The sequence below is a fragment of the Ambystoma mexicanum genome, chromosome 3p (genome assembly GCF_040938575.1).
Source record: "Ambystoma mexicanum isolate Mex_15411 chromosome 3p, UKY_AmexF1_1, whole genome shotgun sequence".
Classification (NCBI taxonomy): domain Eukaryota; kingdom Metazoa; phylum Chordata; class Amphibia; order Caudata; family Ambystomatidae; genus Ambystoma; species Ambystoma mexicanum.
In genome coordinates, this window is record NC_090925.1 from 1,045,419,732 (window position 1) to 1,045,426,453 (window position 6,722).

The 6,722-nt window shown below is 42.1% G+C and overlaps 1 non-coding gene across 1 annotated transcript; it reads left to right on the top strand.

Annotated features, from left to right (window-relative positions):
* The first annotated feature begins 4,261 nt into the window (after positions 1-4,261).
* LOC138581595 (U6 spliceosomal RNA) lies at positions 4,262-4,368 on the top strand. Its single transcript, XR_011304656.1, has one exon. It is a non-coding gene; the product is annotated as a U6 spliceosomal RNA (small nuclear RNA).
* Positions 4,369-6,722: the final 2,354 nt, after the last annotated feature.

The following is a 6,722-nucleotide window of genomic DNA, read 5'->3' on the forward strand; positions in this document are numbered from 1 at the left end:
GAGGTGGAAACCTATACCTGCCATAGACCTGGTCATCAGGCATCCCAAAAAGACTGGTCCTGGGCAAATAAATATGGGGCCTGGCTATTCTCCTCCTCCTGTGGTGTCCCACGATCAATGCTGCGAGGAATGGGACATTCATCGTAGCTGTATATGCTTGTTTGTTGTTTGTGCACACATTTATGCTACACTGGGGTGCTTCCGCCTGCTTTCGTGTGGCGGACATAATTGTGCGTGTATTTCGACGTGCGTGGGTTTTCCCTAGTTGATTCCATGAATACGTGTTGTTCACTAGCGTGTGGGCATTGAGTGTGTTTCCCAGTGGTACTTCCCACGTTATGCCTACATTTTCATGCGTTGTTCCCCAGTCCCCGTGTTCCGCCCCCTTTTTAGGTGTGTGCTCGAGAAGTTGTGCGCTTCCCCCTTCCTGTCACGAACATGTTTGGAAAGTCGCAGTGACGTGTAAGGTTAGTACAGATTTGACACAAATCCCAGGAAAAACACAAGCAGAGCCTTCTATGATTCGCACGTGTGCAATTCACACGGGTGCGCTAGCTTTTTTACGCTTGCGCCAGCTTGCACCACACATTTCAGCACACATTTATTCCATGAATTAGCCCCTGAATCTCTGAGTCCTTTGGTTTGTTGTCACAGTTGCTCTCTCCACTGTCTTCTGGGCCCCCCTGTGTCATTGTATCTGGCGAAAGATAAAAGAGGCACTTGCAATCAAGGAAGCAATGTAGTCATACATTTCCTGACCTAACACATATGCACTACTCTCACAGTCCTTCAGTGCCCTAGTGGGAGGAGCCAATGGGAGTTGCATGCATTGTCCTGTTACCGCCTCATGGGGCGTTAAATGTGGTCGAACCCTGGCTTATTGTACAATGCAAACAGTGCAAGGTGTATGCCCAGTAACGCATTTTTCTCTGTGCTCTGGTTTGTTTTAGCTATTGCCACCTTCAGGAGACCGTTCAGGCCTTCACACATTCCATTTGCTTGTGGTTAGTACACAAAGGAGAACGTATGGTGAATGCCCAGCTACGTGGTGATGTACTTGAACATCTCATTGGCGAAGTGAGGGATTGTCAGAATACGGGAATACTTCCCAGACCAAAATTCTCACTGCTCCGAGAGCATGAGGATGCGAACAGGGGCCTGCCTCAAACCACTACGAGAATGAGCATTGAAGTGTGGATGTTGTTTGTGGACTTCAGATTATCCTGGAAAACATTAATGATTTCATGGATGGAGTCAATGTCCAGCCTTTTGGTGATGGGTAGTTGCTGGTCTGACAGGCATCGTGGTCAAATGTGGAACTGAGCCGGCATTGGTGACCTTCTTCTCTGCTCTCCTCCCTTCCTTCCAGCTGCTTTCTGCCTTGCATTGGCTGAAATTAAGTATGTTTCATTCAGTGTAATGTACAACACACTTACTTATTTTGTGAGCTTGAAGTTTCCTGTTCTGAGGTGTGCCTTTCTTGACAGATTGCCTTCATATGTTTTTCCTTTCTTCACGTAAGCAAAATATAAATTGGCATGTCCTGCTTCATCATACTGACACTAGTATTATGTCAAGATGTGCAGTATTAACCAAACTCTGTATTTGGCATCTGCAGAATTCTGAAAAGGGGATAACAGTTCCCCCTTTGTATCTATTTCCAGTATGATCAGAATGAGTGACACAGTTTCAGAATGTTATGCCCATATTTAGGCATGCACAGACACACATGCACCCTCACCCACAATTTATGCCCATCCCATCCACTGCTTTTCCTGCACAACCGACTTGATTGTGGTCTCAAAAAAGGCACTCTGTAATTTTGCTTCTCTTGTATTTCAGCTTTCATGTTATTTCTTTGCCCTTTAAAAAATATGTAGAGAACGGTTGCTGTTTTCCTTCCCCCTTTCCTTCCTTCCCCCTTTCCTTCCTTCCTTCCTTCCTTCCTTCCTTCCTTCCTTCCTTCCTTCCTTCCTTCCTTCCTTCCTTCTTTCTTTCTTTCTTTTGTTCTTTTTTTCTTTCTTTCTTTCTTTTTTTAGCACATTGTGTTCTGCATGAATATTTCTGCACATGGACTTCCTGGGTTTGACATGTATACATTACAGTAATTTGTTTTATAGTTGCAGCTGTTGGTTTTATGGTTGCAGCTGTTTCTGCAGGGGAAAAACTAGAACCTCGAGGGCACCGGTTGTCATGCCACTATAGCATACGATTGCTTAAATGCCCACAAAATCTTTGTAAAGTTTGAAACGTTTTTTTCATGAATTCATGAAGAGAATAAAAAGTCACTCTACTTCTAACTGCCTAAGTACACATGGGAACAATACCATTTAATGGACAGTTTCCCAGTGCAATGAGAGTGGATATGATTAATGAAAAAACTTCCATTCATCACTTTTTGTTTTTGGTTTGTCTTCCAATGGGAAAGAGGTTATGCCCAGAAATGGGTCCCTTGTTCTCTCTACCATGGTGAATTACTGATAAGTCCAAAACATTTCGAGGATTGATTGTGTCCTAAGGAGGAGGGCTGTTCCCCATCAATACAAGCAGGACTGCTCATATTGATGGCAGGGTGGACACTGATTGGACGGTCAAACAGCAATGAAACACTGGTGGATCAACATGAACTAGAGGATGGTATTGAGGAAAGCACAGTGACTGTCAGGAAGGAAGCTGAGGGAAAAAAATATAAATATTACGTTAAAGCTTAAATGCCGGAACATGTGTTGGCAAAGCTAAATGACATGGCTTTATTTATTTAATTTGTATTCACTCATACTTGCAGGAAATTCACAAAGGAAATATAACAACAGGACACAATGTATTTTCTACGTAAACATCATTCATGCTCAAGCCAGAAGGGTGACTGTGTGCCATTATATTCTCAAATGTCCAAACTGTTTTTGGGCAGAACAAACAGACAACCATCAGGCCACTAGCCTACCCTTTAATCCACAATCTTACACAAATCAAGTTCTGACCAAGCAGAGAGTTGGGGGCGCGGGGGCGGGGGCGCTTTTTCTTCTGACTTTTTGTAGTTTAAGGGTTTAAGGTCAAGGACACTGGCCATGCGAAGCTTGCCACCATTTCCTTGTGGCTCGAGAGGTCTGTTCGACAAGTCCCATTCCCCATCAGCCTACTGGTGGCAGAGGAGGATACTGTGCTGGAAGACACACAAGAACAGATATATAAGACGGATTGAGATACATTAGCTACCACAAACGCAGATACAGTCTTCAACAGTGTCTGCAGGGAAGGCACTAAAAGAAAGGTTTTATGATATTTTTTTTTTTTTTTTTTTTATTTTTTCATTCAGTTTTTACAAACTTTTTGAAAACTTTTTTTTAAACACTTCTTGCAAAATCGCAAAACACTTTTTCAAATATAACAATTGCCTCTAAAAGCAAGAGTGCATCTTGCACTGGAAGACATTTTTTCCCCTTTATTTCTGTATTTTGAAAGATGCATACAAAAAACAATGATTTTTGTATCCGATTTTGTGCAGCCTTCAAAAGTAGCAATATCACATCTCTGGTGCGGTTTCACATAACCTGCTTGTGAATCTAATCCACCATCCACAACCACCCCCATCTCCACCCTCTGCAATGTTTGTGGGAGCTTGTGGAAATCAGGGGTGGGGAGGACAAGATCCCCTTTCCTTCCCCGCCACTGCCCTTCCTCACCAAAATATTCCCCGCAACCCATCCACCACAGACACACTGATGCACACACAAACGCACTCACATTTACCTGCTCCCATGCCCCTTCCCTTTCTTTTCCCACTACAAACATTCCCTGTCCGCCCCCTCACAGACATACCGAAAGGCAGACAGACACACTTACAGACATATACACACTCAAACACACCCTCCCCCCGTAAAAAAACACTTACCTCGTATGCCACAACTTCTCTCTTCACTAAATAATGTAGATGGTGAGTTGGGACTTAGCAAATTTGGTGGGGGAGAGAGGATGTTTAAAGGCAATAGAGGAGTAGAGGTGAACCAAAATAGATTGATCAAAAGGAAAAAACAAATCATCCATAGAAATTTGTTGAAATAGCCTGAACGACCAGATAGGGGAACACCACCATACTTTGATCCCAAGCTCTTCCACACAGAGGTGCAATTTATAATGCAGAAACTGTGCAATTGCAATCCCCACTCAGTTACCCTGAGTGGTTGCTGTTGATAGAAGTACCTTGTTAATAGCTCATGCCCCATGGGCAATCGGGTATTTAAGAAATTTGAGTAAAGTGTGTGTGCTCGCTTCGGCAGCACATATAGTAAAATTGCAAAGATACAGAGAAGATCAGCATGGCCCCTGCACAAGGTTTTTAAAAATCTTCTTGGAAGTTAAGAGTTTCCTGAGACTTTCCCTGAGGAGTTGCACATTGTAATCAACTTCTATAATGACAATAAAGTATGCCAGACTATAGCCCGAGGGAACACTTGGCCTAAGGATGGTGTGAAATGTGGTGTTGCACTGGTTCAGGCAAAGTTACGTTGATACAGAAGATTGCAATTGTAAACAAGCCTGCCGAGATGGCATAAGAGGCTTCACAGACTACCTTTGTGTCAGGGTGGTTGCCAAAGATTTAGGCACAACTTTACACTTTTTTCATTGGGTGGCGGTCTTAGCCCCCCTCTGAGCTTACTGCTGTGGGCAAATCCAAACGGCTCATTTTTGTTGAGACACAACGTAAATAAAATGCATAAATGCCCCGTTTAAGACTTTTATGCAATTCATTTACATTACGGATCATTTTCAATCATTTGGATGGTGGAGAGGAGGAGCAGATCATGAGTTATGATTTCACCTCGTCCTTTCTTTTCCGCCACGCAAATTAAAAGGACTCATGTCCTTTTACTTTAATTTAACCAAGTTATACTTCAAAAATAAGAATAAGTAATAAGTCAATTGTTCCGTCTGAAAGTGACTGAACGCAACATATATTTGAGTTTCTTCCTGATCCAAAATGGCATCCTGACGTGATCGCGCACATCACATGATCGTGGGCGTGACGTCATGACGCCGGTTTATGCATTTAAATAGCGGCCAATTTTGATATCCAAAATGGAGCAGTTCGGAATTTAAACCTGCATCCATTGGAATCGAGGAGCTACAGACCACTAGGTAAGAGACCAATCAAGTAGAGCATAAACTGACGGTATTACTTTGAATTTAGCGAGTTCATTTTTTTGGTCAAATTGTAATTTGATGTTTACTTAACAATCTCAAAATATAATGCACTTCCCTCTATAGAGACTGCCCCATGAAAAACTATGAAGTAAACACTTGAGAATATTGATCCACTCAAAACCCACAGGAAATCGACCTGTTAAAATCTTCAAATCCAAATATTTGAAAGAAAGAAGCACACCAAAGTAAGCCTCTTTTAAGTTATTAAAGGAAATTGAATGCTATGTTGCAACAGCTTTTGGATTTAACGATGAGGGTATTTTCTCAAGACACAATCAAATGTCTTTTCACACTGAAGGCTAAATAGTATGAAACAGCATAATTACCTAAAGGTCTGTTCTAATTATTCATCTATACTATTGTTAGACTCAGGTTTTTTGATATAAATATGCACTACTTTACTAAGTTGAAAACAAAAAGTACATAGCCAAAAATGTCCTTTTATTTCTTTCTTTTTTCTTCTTGTTCACCCAAAAGTCTGAGCACAATCTGAGATCTATATTTGTATACCTTCTGATGCGCCACTGCATTCAAAAGTGGTGAAACACGTGTAGAGGATAAGTGTCTATTGTTACAACCAATAAACCCACATTGGAGCGCATGCCAAAATGTTTTGGAGTCTTCTTTTAGATCCGCCACCAAATTATCCTACATTAATGCCAGCGTGAATTTTAATGCTGCCACAAACGCTGTGGACATCTATGGAATCTGCCTTCTTTCTACAGTGCATGGTGAACGCTGCTCACCATGCATTCATTGCAGGCAACATTTACTCATTTTGCACAGTGGAGTGTAAAATGGTGGCATACACTGCACTTTTGTAATCTGTCATACAAATGCTGAAAATTACATGGAAGAGACCTGTGTGTGCCAATGTGCAAATATTATAGGCTCCCTAGGCATAATTTAGTGGGGCTTCTAAAATAAACCTCATTGGGTTTCCTGTCAAGAAGAACATAAAGATAACAATACAGGTGTGCTGATAACTCTTCAATAGCAGAATGTGCAGCATCAGGGGTCAGGTGGGCAGTGTTTATGACTACTGGAGCAGTCGGCCAGGAATAGCTGCAAAGAGAAATGGACAACCAATAGGGAAGAGGGGTCATGAATTGGCCCCCAAAGCAATAGGAATAGATTTAGGGTAAGTAATACTGATATCTCTATTGAAAACCAAAGAGGATGGGAACTAGAAGTATGAGTGCCCCAATCGGCCTTAGCTTTAGGACACCAGAGAAGGCAACATTGCCCGTTAAACCCCTTTTTTGCCAGTATGTGAATGCTAAAACCCAAAATGCTTTGAACAGCAAGAGCAGGTCGTGGAATAGGAGTGGCAAGGTGTAACTGATGTCATAATGCAAAAGGGAATCCCTAGAGATTAGGAAGTACGCTTTGCTGATTGCCTTTCAAATTGAATTCTATTGTAGGAGTCATTTATAGTGAGCTGTTTCCGCTATGGATGGCCTCAGCACGCTTTGTGGTAGGAGTGCCCTCATGGACCGTAGTCCATGGATGGGAGCATT